At 46.9% G+C, this 15227-nt stretch overlaps 1 protein-coding gene across 1 annotated transcript in view; it reads left to right on the top strand.

The window, feature by feature from the left end:
• The first annotated feature begins 10061 nt into the window (after nt 1-10061).
• The window catches only part of RDX (radixin), a 94817-nt gene continuing 89651 nt past the window's right edge, over nt 10062-15227 (top strand). Inside the window, exon 1 of the mRNA XM_074957778.1 lies at nt 10062-10253. The gene's annotated coding sequence lies outside the window, so the exon portion shown is untranslated. The remainder of the gene's footprint in view (nt 10254-15227) is intronic.

Below are 15227 nucleotides of genomic sequence, written 5' to 3'. Positions count from 1 at the left end.
AAGGCCCTCGGGGCTAAAACAAAGTCTGAAGTTCTCATGGGGGTGGTAAAGGAATCCATGTTTCCACGATTTGTAAAACACACGCTCTTGGTAAAAGACAGCCTCTTCTGCCCGACACTGGGACTTATGGGGTGATGGTGCTGTGCTCTGATTGGCAGAGGGGCCACACGCCCCTCTTCTGGGCGGTTCACCCCATCCCAGAACCTGCCCTATTTTGGTCAAATCTGCTCTCGGAGTGGCCTGATTGGTAGAGGTTGGTGGGAGGAGTTGTTAGAGGGGTCACACGAATCATTTCCGGACAGGTCACCCCGCCCCGGAACTCATCCTGATTGGTCAAATCTCCTCTTGGGGCTGGTCCTATAGGGACAAAACCCATCCTGATTGGTAGAGGGCAGTGGGAGGAGTTGTTAGAGGGGTCACATGACATACCTTGCTTCCGGGCATGTGGCAGCCTTGACCCTGGAAGTAATACCCCCATGGGATGGGACTTCCGGTGAAGGGGGGGCAGGGGTCAAGGGGTGGGGCTAAGGGGTTGGGTTGGGGGGTCACATGACACACCTTGCTTCTGGTCATGTGGCAGCCTTGACCCCGGAAGTAAAATCCCAAATGGGGGCGGGACTTCCAGGCAAGGGGTGGGGTTAGGGTTTGATTGACAGTAGGGCCCCCTTGAGCTGGGGCTGGGCTAAAGGGTCAAGGGGCGGGGTTAGGGTTTGATTGACAGTAGGGCCCTTATACTACTTTTATCTATTAACAGTTACTAAAATGGAATACCCACACTAAGCACACAAACTCCAAATAAGGCAGATGAATTTTTACTGGTGGTCAGTCAAGATTAGATCGTCTGGGGACTCCAGCTTCTGCAAGATATAGCTGGCAGGACGTTGAGGTCTGGCAGCTCTGATCTTGGGCTGTGTCCTGGAGATAGGTTCCAAAGAACTTCCTTTTGGACCCCAGTTTATATAGTTAAACTTTAATCCTGCTGATATATACCTTAACTGATCATTTTAAATTAAAGTACTAAAAACCAGTATTTTTCATCAACCCCACCACCTTAGTTGATTTAAATCTTGCAAAATTAGTTTTTGCTTGTTGCATAACAATTAAAGAAATAGAGAATATTCAGATAAATAATAGAGAAGTGGGGACAATAAAGACAAAACAATAGCGGTATAGATTTCACAATCACAATTGTTGGTAAGTGATTCCTTGCCAGACAGAATGCTATGAAACAAGGTTTTCTTTAAAGATCTGTTTCTTTATCTGGTGATGGTGGATACTATTAGAACAGGAGAACCTTCTTAATAGCCATCTGACAATCACCATCCCTGTATTTCTGTTGTCTTCTGGAATTTTTTTAAAAGTAATCTTTTTTTCCTTGTAGAAAATATAAACCAGGCCAAGGGCCTATTAATTTAAACATTTTATGACTCTTTTAACATTTGAATAAAACACTTTAGTTTTAAAGCATGGCATTGCTAATGGTATTCTAACACTGGTATTGCAATAGTTTTACATGACTATGGGTCGATTCCTGCAAATATTAAGCACATTAATAGATCTCTGTATATAAATTTAGTCATGTGGATAAATATTCCCAGGATGAACAGCTAGGACTCCATCTTGCAAATATTCAAGCATATCTGAGACTTTATTCACAGAGTGGCAGGGTCAAGGCCTAAACTATTAACACAGTAAACATTCCCATACTAGCCAAAGGCATAAATCTTGGATAACAGGATAAAATAAACTTGAAATTGTACACAACCATTTTTGAATATGACAAATCTAGGAAACACTACAAAAAGTTTAACCCTTCACAAAAGCAGTCATCTCCAAAATGCTCTATCCAATTTCCCTCATTGAGCCTCAGATCATACAGTAAAATGTCAGATGAATATATTTAGTTTTAGCCATATTAGGTCCCAATTCTGCAATAATCTGCATGGACCAACTGTTATGCTTGAGCAGAACCTCCTTGAAATCACTGGGTCTCTGTATGGGTACAGGGGGTCTATACTAGCAGCTCTGATTGGGCAAGAATCCTCCAAATCCATTTTATACAGTCTTTCCACAGTTAAAAACCAAGTGTGTTTCCTATTATCTTTATTGTTCAATTATAGTACAGTAGCTTCTGTTAGTAGTTGTAACGTTATCTTTATAACCTACCTCTTAAGAATTGTGTAATTAGACATATATCTCTGAAAGCTTTCTGTAAAAAAAAATAACATGCAGTAACCATAGCCCTTCTAGTAGTTTCACTTCTACCTCTAGGATGAATGCAATCTGACTACACTTCTAATGCATTATTGACTGTAAACTGTTTTGATAGAGATATGAATGCAATTTTACAGCCCTGGAGGGTGGGGGAAGTCACTATCATGTTTACAATGTAGATAAAACTACTTTATATACCTTGTTTATCTTTTATTGACGGGTAATACAGCTATAAAAATACGTTCTGTAATCAGACAGGATGTAAAGTATAATGTAAAATAAAAAAATTATAAACGAATGTATCTGTTTTTAGAGGAACCTACCACCACCACTCTCTATTAATGCTTGTAATGACCAACTGCAACTAATTCAATACTTGGGGCTGGCTCAATGGGCTACCTGGAAGCAGCATTTGATACAGTGTCCTGTCTCTACAACAGCCAACCAGAATGAACACACTACACCTGTGTGCTGTTGTCTGTATTGGGTGACAGTCAAATTTTGGTCCAGTTCAAGCTTCTTGCCCCCAAAATCCTGAATATGCTAGGGTCTGGATAGGTAAGATTCCATCTCTTTATGCTCCCCATCATACCTGCTGTACTCAGCAAGGACACTTCAATGGATGGGGGAGTGGGGAGCAGATCTTGTATTGTGGTGACTAAAGATAAGGAAGATTCGTGAAAGGCCAATGATTTTGGACCATGGTTCTGCAGAAGCCCAGCATTACTCTAAATATTAGTGCAGTAATGACATCAGATACTGGAGAAACTGACCACCCTTATTCTTTCACTGTAATGAACTGGCTCCAAAAAAAAAAGGGCGTGGGGGGGGCGACAGGAAAGAGACTTCAGCCTTCTAGAGGTAATTTAATGTACTTTTTATAGTGTGAGGGGCTCACATTCTATGGCATTGAGTTCCAGAGAAATAGCTATACAAAATATGTAATCTAAAATGCCTATTAAAAACTGTGTGGGCTCAACCCTTTTACCACCTGGACTCTACAACATTATTCTCTCACAGAAACTGGATGGAAGAGACCTATTGAACTATCTAATACTGTGGTTCTCAACCATGGTCCCTTGGGGGCCGCGAACAGGTTTCAGGGGCTCCACCAAGCAGGACCAGCATTGGACTTGCTGGGGTGCAGGGTAGAAAGCTGAAGTCCCACTGCATAGGGATGAAGCGTGGGGCCCTGAGCCCTGCCACCTAGGGCTGAAGCAGAAGCCTGAGCAACTTAGCTTAACGGTGCCCCCTGTGGCATGGGGCCTTGGGCAATTGTCCTGCTTTCTACCCACCCCTTAACGCCAGCCCCGGCTTTTGTATGCAGAAAACCAGGTATTGTGGCACAGGTGGGCCATGAAGTTTTTATAGCATGTTTGGGGGACCTCAGAAAGGAAAAGATTGAGAACCACTGATCTAATACAGTGGTTCTCAATCAGAGGTCCATGTACACCTCGGGATACACAGAGGTCTTCTAGGAGGTACATCAATTCATCTAGATATTTGGCTAGTTTTACAACAGGCTATATAAAAAGCTCTAGTGAAGTCAGTACAAACTAAAATTTCATATACACAATGACTTGTTTATATTGCTCTATAAACTATACACTGAAATGTAAGTACAATATTTATATTCCAACTGATTTGTTTTACAATTATATAGTAAAAATGAGAGAGTAAGCAATTTTCCAGTGATAGAGTGCTGTGACATTTTTGTATTTTTATGTCTGATTTTGTAAGCAAGTAGTTTTAAAGTGAGTTGTAACTTGGGGGTACACAAGACAAATCAAACTCCTGAAAGGGGAAAAGTAGTCTGGAATGGTTGAGAGCCACTGATCTAATGCATATCCCTCTCAGCATACAGGAATATTCTTTACATAATAGCTGTTTTGTCCAGACTAACTTTAAATGACTTAAATGATGCGGCTTCCATAATTTCCCTCAGGGAGATTATTCCACATGATTTCACTGTCAGGAAGCAGCTTTCTGCTGCTTCTTTTTTGTTTGTTTGGGTTTTTTTGAAAGCTTATTTTTTTTCTTACTACTCTTTGAAGCAGCAGCTTTAATTAGAAATTCCTCTCTGTTCTTCCTCCAACCTTTCTTTCTTTATCAGACAGCCAGAGGTCAAGGTATATTAATAGCTGCTGCATGACTCAGAGTTGTTAACTCAAGTGGATCCCTTCATACAGAGATCTGCTGGTTGGTGTCCCTGGCTATATTGTCGCTCTAAGAGAGAGCACCTTTCCTATCAAACAACTAAAATAAAACAGCAAAACAGAGAAGCAGCTGGGTCTCCCTCAGTATTTTTATTCCCATTTTTCCTCCAGAATTCTCTTTTTGTTACTACTCCCTCCACCCACCATGGAAGGAGGAATTTTATATGAAGAATAATATTCAACAATCCACATCCCTACTTGAGGACAGTCTGAGTCTCTCCTCCATACCTCATGAGTGACAGAAAAGTAGTCAGAGCCCGAGCATTCCTTTTCTTCCCCCACACCACAAAAATCCCAGAATGTGTGAAGCAGCATCTTAGCCCCTTTTGCACGTGTGTGTTCACATGTGGCAAGGGAGGGGATAGGAGGACAGAGCCAGTGTGACCTTGGAACTGTAGTGTTCTTAACCTCCGTGTTTGCTTTCTGAACCTTCCCTTTCTCCAAGAGGGATGATGTCCTAGAGCAACCACCTCCTTTTATGGTGGGCAACACTAACCAGACCATGGGGTTAAAGTCCTTATTGGGCCTGTGGGTGCTGGCTGAGGCTAGTGCACTTTGGAGGTAAGGGGATGGCTGGAGTGTAGTGTCAGAATCCTCACACTCGTTATTTAGTCATCAAAATACGTAACTTTCTCTGTCTTGGTCCAGTGAAGCAATTTTTAACAGGAGAAATCTGTGTCAAATGGCTGCCTTTCCTCCCCCCACCCCAAGTAAGTTATTTATAATTAGGGCTCTGTGTCTATCATGCAATCTCCATGATTTCTGCAGCGGCCAGTGTAGCTGACCCCGGGGTCAGCTGCTCAGGTGGGCACAGGGACAGCCACACCAGCCACTGCTTGGGCAGACCCCTGCAGCTGGTGCTGCTGGCCCTAGGTACCCCTCTTTCCCCCCCAAGATTTTCTCTGTTATTTTTAGTATAAGTCATGGACAGGTCACGGGCAATGAATTTTTGTTTATTGCCTGTAACCTGTCCATGACTTTTACGAAAAATAACCTAGTAAATCATAACCTTATTTATAATTCTTCTCTCATCTGTCTATGCTGTCTGTGTAATATGTTTTCTAACAGAAATTATTGGCCTGCCAATTGTCCCCTGGTTTAGGAGGTGTTAACATTCTATTCTTCCCCTGTGCCCTTAAATCTCACTTTCCTTTGTAATCTTCCATTGTCTTGCACAATGCTTACTCAGGATAGTAACCTTGCCTTATTTATATAGTATTTTCATTGTAATTACTCCTTTCAGATATGGTTACTAGCATGAGTTTCAGTTTAGTGACTAGGAAGAAATTATTTTCTGTTTCAAAACATTTCATGTTGAACAGAGTCACATGATTTACAGAGGCACATATCATGGCCCTAATTCAGCAAATACTTATGCACGTGCATGACTTTGATGATACTACCCAGGTGAATAAAGTACCATTGGGCCTATGCCTTTTTTAAGGCAGTGACTTCAAATAGATGATGGTGTGAAGTGAAGCTAGAGCTTCCTATGAGAAACTAATCAGGCATGATTGTTAACAATGCATAAAATATGGTGGAAAGAGAAAAATACTAAAATAAGGATATGAAATGTATTTTGTTGAGACCACAATTTTACATTTTTTCTAGAAGCCAAAAGAATTTGCATTCATGTGTTTGCATGTGATCAACAGAATAGCTGTGCCCTACGAAGACGCTCAGGCCTAACTTCATACTGAAATCAATGGGTATACATATACCTGCTACTGTATTTTCCACTCCATGCATCTGATGAAGTGGGTTTTAACCCACGAAAGCTTATGCCCAAATAAATTTGTTAGTCTCTAAGGTGCCACAAGGACTCCTCATTGTTTTTACTCATGAAGTGTGAACCACAAAGGTACTTGAACACCTAGACGCCAGATTTAGTATCTGCTAATGTCCAGTTTTGATCCTCAAAACTCCTGATGAACCCTGTAAGCCCCTAAACTCACTAATGGCCTAATTTTTCAGAGAAAAAGTTCCCTCTAAGCCTGCATTTCTGCCTCTGAGCATACACACTGCTGCCTATCTCCTGCCTAAGCCCCAGAGCCAGGACCAGCTCCAGGCACCAGCATTCCAAGCAGGTGCTTGGGGTGGCACTGTAAAAGGGGCAGCAGTCTGTGTGCCGTCAGAGCGGTGTCTCGTCTTTCCGTGGCAGCAGCAATTCGGCGGCAGCTTCTTTCCTCAGGCTGCTGCAGTGGCAATTCGGTGGCAGCTTTAGTCTGCAGGCTGTGCCGTGGCGGCAATTCGGCGGCAGCTTCTGTCTTCAGACGTCCTGCTTGGGGCGGCAAAAACGGTAGAGCCAGCCCTGCCCAGAGAGATCCACAAACCAGGGGAAGACAAGCATTCCGCTGCCTAACTTGTGTGCAGAGCCCAATCTGATAGGTGTGCTCAGAGTGCACCTACAGGATCGACTGCCATTCAAAATTGCCAGCTGGAGGAGAGGAGGTAGTGCTCACCTTATAATGTTTAGTCTCATCTCCTGGCATGTGGGAGACTCATGTTCAAATCCCCTCTCTGCCAGAGGGGGAAGAAAAGATTTGAATAAGGGTCTTCCACCTCTCATGAGGATGTTCTAACCACAGAGTTATGGGCTAGTTTAATGTGGAACTTCTTCTGTTACCTGCACACTCTAGGGCACTCCACCTTTACCCTTCCATGAGTTCAAGGCATAACCCAGTTAATTTACGCACTCCCACCCTTTCCCAGTTCCTAGAGCTCTGGGTGAAGGCACCTACCCATACCCAGTTCTTAGGGCTCAGGGCCAGCCATACTCAGTTCCTAGGGTTCAGACTGTAACCTGGTTAATTTAAGTACCCACATGTACCCATTTCCTAGGGCTCAGAGTGTAATCTTTTGCGGCTTTGCACCACAGGTCCTTTTATCAGTGAAAAAGCCTTACACAGTAATATCCTTAACCGTTATCTATTAACAGTTACCAAAACAGAATACACATGCTAAGCATACAATGCTCACCACTCCCAATAAAGCAGACGAATTTTTACTCGTGGCCAGTCAGGATCAGGTCATCTGGGGCTCCAGCTTCTGCATGATATAGTTGGCAGAGCATTGAGGTCTGGCAGCTCTGATATTGGGTTGTGTCCTGGAGTTAGGTTCCAAAGCTTCCTTTTGGACCCCAGTTTATATAGTTAAACTTGACTCCTGCTTAGCTATACCTTAATCAATCATTTTCACAATCATAACTGTTGATAAGAGAGGGGGAATTGAATGTGAGTCTCTCATATGCCAGGAGACTGCTCTAACCACTGGGCTAAGTTATAAAATGGGCATCACCTCCGGCTGTTTTGTGTGGAGTAAGGCAGGTACCTAATTCATTCCCACAAGAAATGTTATACCTATTGAAGTCTGGGAGGCAGGCAGGTGTCTGAATGACCCTCCCGCAGCCTAAGGGGAGGAATTACTGAACCTGGGATTCAAATAATTACAGGGGATAATGAAAAAATAACAGGGTCAGGAATGAGGGCCACAGGAACAAAATCAGGGATCTGGAAGGGGACACTGAGCAGAGAACCTTGGAGAGCGCCCACTACTCCTTAAAGGTGTCTAGGGAACCAGTGGACAAGAAATGCTGTAGGCACCTAAGATGTCTGTCTTCGCGTGGTAGGTGCCTGTTCATGGATCACTAAGCCAAAGTATGTGTCTCCCAAGAGCCTGGACTTTTGCCCCTATCTCAGAGAGGGGATGCTCAGACCAAACCCCTGTTTGGTATCTCCCATGGGTGAGCGTACTTAGCATAGGTGGTTCCCTGATAGTGAGCTAGATTTTGTGGATTGCTTTCTTAGTCACCTATCTCTCCCATTCATTGGCTAGGAGCCTAGGGTTTTGTGGGTTGCAGTGTTGTTCCTGTGATTTTCTAGGTACCTAAAAGTTAGGCCCTATAACACTCAGCTTTGCAACACCTAAGACTCTTTGTGGATTCCACCCACAGTGCTTAAAGACCTGAGTCTTTTAAAAGCAGGGTCTAAGAGTGTTAGCAATGCCCCTCCTGTACAACCCATAGGGATCTTTGGCTTCATACCACCCTCCACAGGTGCTGAATTTCTCATTTCCCCAGGGTTGCTTGACCCCCACTCCACCCCTTCCTGCCCCCACTCTGCTTCTTCCCACTCCATTCTGCCCCCACCCTCAAGTGCGCCCTGCCCTTGCTCCACCCCCTCCCCCAGCACCTCCTGCCCACCGCTGAACAGCTGATCCATGATAGGTGGGAGGCGCTGGGAGGGAGAGGAAGGAACTGATTGGCAGGGCCCGCTGGCAAGCGGCAGGTGCTGGGGGGGGGGGGGGGAGGAGGAGGAGCTGATTGGCAGGGCCCGCCAGTGGGTGCTGAGCACCCACTATTTTTTTCCGTGGGTGTTCCAGCCCCAGAACACGCATGGAGTCGGCGCCTATGCCACCCTCTTCTTGAAGTCCCAGCCTTAGAGGCAACAGCCTATGTGACTGAATCAGCTTCCCCAAGTAACTCCAGCTGAAACTCTGCAGAGCCCCATTCCTTTCAAACTGTGTGTGTGTGGAGGGGTGTCTGTCTGCACAGTGCAGGACAGGCATGGGCTCCTAAGGAGTAATACAAAGCTGTAGCTCACGAAAGCTCATGCTCAAATAAATTGGTTAGTCTCTAAGGTGCCACAAGTACTCCTTTTCTTTTTGCGGATACAGACTAACACGGCTGCTACTCTGAAACCAACAAAAAATAAAGGGACACTTGTAATAAGCTTTAGTGTGACAGAGTGCTGCCAAATGGAGCACTCAAGAAGATTTCACTAATGAAGCAGGTTTGTCAAGGTGCACCTATTAGAGAGGAAAGGTGGGCAAGATCTTTTACCGGACTAATCTGTTGGTGAAAGACACAAGCTTTCAAACTACACCAAGTTCTTCTTCAGGGCCCAATAGCTTGAAAGCTTTGTCTCTCTAACCAACAGAAGTTGGTCCAATCAGAGAAATTACCTCCCCCACCTTGTCTCTCTAAAATCCAGGGCCAAACGCAGCTCTCGGGAACCACCCATGCAGCCAGTGTATGTATGACAGTTGCAGGAGTGCAGGAAAAATTTGTACAGTGGGGGTGCTCAGGGCCATTCAACCAAACCGTAAACCCTGTATATGACGGAAACCACTTCAAACCAGGGGGGTGTGGCACTGGCAAGTGCCCCAGCACCTCTGGACACGTGCATTAGACGTGAAAAATTAGCCTTACATCACCTATGTGAGCGGCGTCTACACGTGCCAAGAGCCATCTGGATAGACAGGAGGAGAGGAATGAGGGGTCACACTGGGTCTGGTCCCAGCAAGGGCATAACACGCCACCTCCTGCCCTCCCCCCAACACTACTTCTCAGGAGCGAGACCCCCTCCGCCGCTGTGTATTTGCACGCCGGGTCCCTCCGTGCTCCTCACCTCTCCCCCTACGCAGCCCCCAGTCCCTCTTACCGACAACCCTCCCGCGAACCCTCTTTCACACCGAGGCTCCTCACGGTCGCGCGCTCTTAGCCCCCCGCGGCGGGGAGCTGAGGGCAGTGGCTTCGCCGTGGCTAGTGCGCATGCTCCCACCTCTCGCGCATGCTCCGTAACAACGAGGAGGAAAATCTAAACGGCGGCAGCCGCCGCCATATTGCGTAGCTGTCAGCGGCGCGTTGCGCGTCTCCTGCCTTGACCCACCAGTGAACAGCCCAGGGCGGCCCCCAGCGACTGCTGCCCGGCCGCGGAGGGGCCTGCGCGGGGGCCCGGCCACAGCGGACCACCGAGCGCGCATCGGAGACCCGGTGGGAGCGAGTCCCCCGGCAGAGCCCCGCGCCGGGGAGCGGAGCCGCAGGTGAGGGGGACGCGGGGAAGAACTGGGGAGGGGGTTGGTGTCTGCGCCGTGCCGGACCCGCCGCCTACCAGGCCGCATTCGGCCCGCCCCCATCTCCGCTGCTTCCCGCCAGCCTGGGGCCGGGGTCTCGGGAGCGAGTAGCTGTCAGAGCCCGTTATCAGATGACCGGGGGCTGCCTGCCTGGTCCTTCCTCCCCCCTTCCCCGGGGCTGTCTGGCTCGTGTTCCCCTCTGGCCTATGTGTCTGTGCCCCCTCCCCCCCCCGTGGCCCCTCAGGGCCGCGTGTGTCCCCCCGCGGCCCCGCCCCTAGGGCTGTTTCCCCCCGCGCCGCGTAATTCCTCTGGAGCCCTGTGTCCCTCCAGCGCTGTGTCTCTCTCCCCCCGGGCTGTGTCCCTCCCTGCTACCGCCACGCTGCTCGCCCCCCTCTCCCAGTGCTGTCCCTTCACCCTGTGCTCCTCTCGGCCCCCTTCCACACTGGGCGGTCCGCCCCCAGCCTCCTCTCTGCCCGCTCCCTTCGGAGACTGCGGGAAGGGGCCGGCTGGTTATGGGGAGAAGGGGTTTGGGGGGCTGCGACGGGGCTCAAGCCGCTGCGAGGCGGGATGGGAGTTGATGCTTTTCTTCTGCTAGCTCCGTCTCGTCCGCTGCCATCTAATCTTGGTTCTCGGTTCCCGGAGCCGGCGCATAAACCCGACTTGCTCAAAGCCCTACGTTGCGGGGAGGGGGTTGAGCGAAAGTGCAACTCGGTAAGGCCCCTCGGCTACTTGTTGCAACGAGGACGGTACTTTGTAACACATTCCTCAGGTCAAAAACAAAACACCCACCCACCCCTCTGCCCTCCAGAGCCCAGGAGCAGGAGGCGGCCGCGGTACCAGCCCGACGAGGATTGCTGAGAGGTTTGCGGGCGCGTCAGGTTCAGCTACATTCCCGCGCCGCCTCCAGGGCTTTTTGAGAGTTGGGGGGAGCTTTGAATTTGTAAATCGCTCCAGCTTGAAACTAGAGCTCACTCCTCAGTTTGAAAATAAAAGTTGAAAGTGACTTAGTCCGTAAAGCAGTCGGGGGGGAGCCTGCTCTTCACTAACAATATCCTAAGGCTTTTTAACTCTTGATGTTCTTGTAAAACATCAGCTTGGATCAATGAATGTACAGATATGGAAAAATAATAAGGAATTACTTCATAAACAAGTGCAATGAAGCATCTGTTGCTATTGTTTACAACAAATGTATATTTTATAATCTCTAAATACTGATCTACATAATGGTTGCAACAGCCTGAGCCATTGTACGTTATGTTAAGTTGGATAAATGTCTGATACAGATAATGCAAATCTTTGTTTTCAAACTTACCATTAAAAACTAGCTAAATCAAGGAAATTTAAAGCATGAAAATATATTTCTTAGCTAGATAATTCCCTTGTCCTTGTTGGTTTTATCAGCCTGGATGTTTAAAAATACCACTTTGTCTTAGTGCTAATGTAACTGATTACACTAATTTTATTTAACAAAGTGTGAAGTTGCATTTGTCAGACTATATCGTACTGATGGAGGATTTGATATTACTACGTACAGTACATGTTTGTTGACAGCCGTTTATTAGTGTGAATCAACAAGTGCAGGGTTGGGAGACAAAGTCCTGAGGTGTAATGCTGTGTAGCTTTAGGCAAGTCCAGTTCACCTTGCTATGCCTCATTTTCTGTATTGATCAGTTGCAGGTATTTGCCTCCCTACCTGTGTCACAGGAATGCAGTATATGTATTCAAAGTGGTACATAAGGGCAGATCCACAAAGGGGCTTAGAGTCAGTCTTGTAATGTCCAACATTCAGGTGCCCTATTGCCTAATGGAATTCATAGCCCCACATTAAGTATACAGACTCCCCTATACAATGCCTGGGGAGAGGTGTCTAAGAATGGGATCCACAAAAATGAGCAAGCTGAGCAGGGAGCCACCTAAGCTAGACAGTGGTAGGTCGAGGGAAGTCCTTTTTCTGTCAACTTACCTAGCTACCATCTCTTGGGGAGGTGGGTTACCTACGCCGACAGCATAGGTAGCATAGCATTTTAAGTGTAGACGAGCCCTAAGACCTTTCTTACAAAAAACAAGGTGGAGGTGCTCCCCCCCTTAAATTTTTAGCCTGACTGATAGAGCACTCACCTTGGGTAGTCATTGGCATGGGCTTGAACTTGGGACTCCCATGTTTTAGGTGAGTCCCCAAACCACTGGTTTATAGTTGTTCTTCTCACTCTTTCCAGAGAGTGTTTGTTTATAAGAAGTGGAACAATTTAAACAGGAGAGGTTGAGAGGGAACAGCCCCAGAATATCTTTAGCCCTAACTTCTGGGCTAAATCTCCTGAAAGGTGGAGACAAGGGTTTAAATTCCTGCTCCACATCTGGCAGAGGGAGGAATTGAATCTGGGATTCCCACATCCTGAGTGAGTGCTCTAACCACTAGGCTAAAACATACAAAGGGGGCACCACCTCCACTTCTGGCATTTTGTACAGGGCATGATCTATTCGGAAACCACTGAGCATGTCTATCAGATCAGGCCACACAGGTGAGATAGGCAGGGCATTGCATAGTTTGAGGATTCTGCTGGAGTTTAGGTGAGTTAGATGCCTGGTTGCCTGGACTGCGGTGGTGGTGTGTATGCCCAGTGGCAGATTTTTAGGGGTCTATAGGATTTTATCGGTTGATACTTAGGTATTTACAGGGTAAAGCAGCAGCTGAGCAGGGGCTTTGGGGATCTACATTTTGGACTTGGACACCTAAATCCCTTTCGGGGATTTAGCCCTAAATGCCAAATGTAACCATCAGTCCTTAAATCGTACAATTGGTGCTATAGAAATATGAAATAGAAAATATGCAGTGTAAGCATGACCAATGTGGAGCTGAGAATTGAGAATTGCCGGGTCTGGACATAAGTTAGACCTGCTGAGATAATCATGGCTGATAAACAGAGCACTGCAGCCAAGGCCCAGTCTGAGAGTGGGAGAACTGTTTGATTCCACCCTGAGACAGAGGTGACAGCTAGAGGCATGAGACAGACCTGAAGAGGTTACACTCAGAGAGACCAGGAGGGGGTCAGAGGTGCAGTCCACCTGGTAACTGTGACAGTAAGCAGTATTTCTTTGGGAATGAAGTAAATGAGGTTTCTTCAGATATACAGTCTGACACCTAGACATTTTTAATGACATGATCTTTTACTGTTCCCCAGGATTTTTTGTTTGTGTGCAGGGATGGCATCTGCTGATTGGGATGAGGAGAGTCTAGCCTAGTGTTCAGAGTGGGTGTCAGGCTGAGTGGTCTGATCAGGAATTGGCAACCAAGAAGTAGGGTCAGTAGTCAGAGGTCAAAGCTGAGGGCAGGAACTGGATACCAGAGTCAAGGGTCAAGCCCAGAGTCAGTAATCAGAAGCCAAAGCCAGTGTTCAAACTTGAGCGAGCAGAAGAGCAGACAAGGAGGGATTCAAGGCAGTGTCAGGACAGAAGCAAGACTGGGTGCAAGGCAAGGGCAGCAGGAACAGGGTAACACAGGTACAGGCACAGTGGTGTGCATGAGCATACAGCAGACAATGAATTACTGCTACTGCTGGTGGCTTAAGAGCTGGCTTGCTGCCTCGTACAGCCAATCAGGCAGTCTGCTGCAGACCAGCTGTACTGATGAGGCTGCCTGGAGATTAGTTCTGCTACAGGCCCTAGTTCCTGACAGTACTGTCCCTTGAGAGTGCCATCTAGAGACCTTGGGGCCTGGTTTCTCAGGGTAAGTATGGTGAAAGATGCACAGGAGATTCAGGCTGTACCCATCCCAGTCATTTAGATATTGTAGTTTCTCTCAGACCTGACTAGAATCTGCCGAACCACATATTCTTCTTGGCTCTGAATATTTATCTGTGAAGGAGGGGGAGTAGTATGGAGTGGGAAGGGATTCTTGATTAATGGCGTTAGAAGAGAGACATGGAAGGCTGAGTGAATCTTGAGGGAATCTGTTAGCTGTAACTTGAATGTAACCTGGTTAATCTGTTTTGTAATCTGGAAAGGTACTAGATACTTACGGTCCAGATTCATGGGGGGGCGAGTTGATCAGAGATTCTGGGTGGACAGCCACACCTTATTCCCTGTCCTGAAGCCAGGTTTTTGCTGGTGGGACCACTGGGCATACTTGTATGTAGGTTGCTTTGGTGCCTTCTAACTGCCTCTAGAGTTCTTGGTGTACCTGCTATATGTGGGCTGTGAGTTTGGTAACAGCAGGCATCCAGAGATTGCCTCCAAACAATCAATGAGCATGAAGATGGAAACCATAGTTAATAAAGAAAGGTGTTTTCTTGATGGATGCATGTGTGGCATTTGTTTTAAGAAAACTCAGCATGACAGATCAAGGAAAGCCAATCATCTTGATGATAGTTTAGGAAGCATATGTGCAGGATGCAACAGAGGTGCGTATGGCAGGCCACCAAAAGTCCCTGGAAACTAGGTCTTGGGTCTTAGAATGGCTGATGTGGCTTGCTAGGGGAGCATTGTGGCAGGGTTGTAGGACGTGAAGCCAGGTGGCCCCTTTGGGGGCACACATGCATTCCTCATGGTATAGACTTCTGTCCTGCAACATGAAGCCTGCAGCAGTCTGGTCCTCTTTGGGATCTCAGGCTTGATGAGTTTGGATGGCAAAGAGATCTCTAGATAACTGAGAGTGGATGGAGGATAACAGGTCGTGGGCTGTGATGCCAGAAATGAAGTTTGAGGGCTTGAGAATCATGGACATAGTCTCCTCACCAGGTTTGTAGTACTCATTCTTTTGGGACTATGCTTCTGCTTTCCTTGTCCTTGTTCCTGGCTGGTAGGTGGCCCCAAACTTGAATTGCACAAGAAGAGGGATCAGCATGTCTTCTGCTGATTCAGGTTCCTGGCCGTTTTTAGGTATTACAAGTTTTTATGATGTCAGAACTTGGAGTGGAGCCTAGGACCTTCCAGAAGATTGTGCCATTC

The sequence above is a fragment of the Natator depressus genome, chromosome 1 (assembly GCF_965152275.1).
Source record: "Natator depressus isolate rNatDep1 chromosome 1, rNatDep2.hap1, whole genome shotgun sequence".
In the NCBI taxonomy this organism is placed as follows: Eukaryota; Metazoa; Chordata; order Testudines; family Cheloniidae; genus Natator; species Natator depressus.
This window is presented reverse-complemented; position numbering and strand designations above follow the sequence as displayed.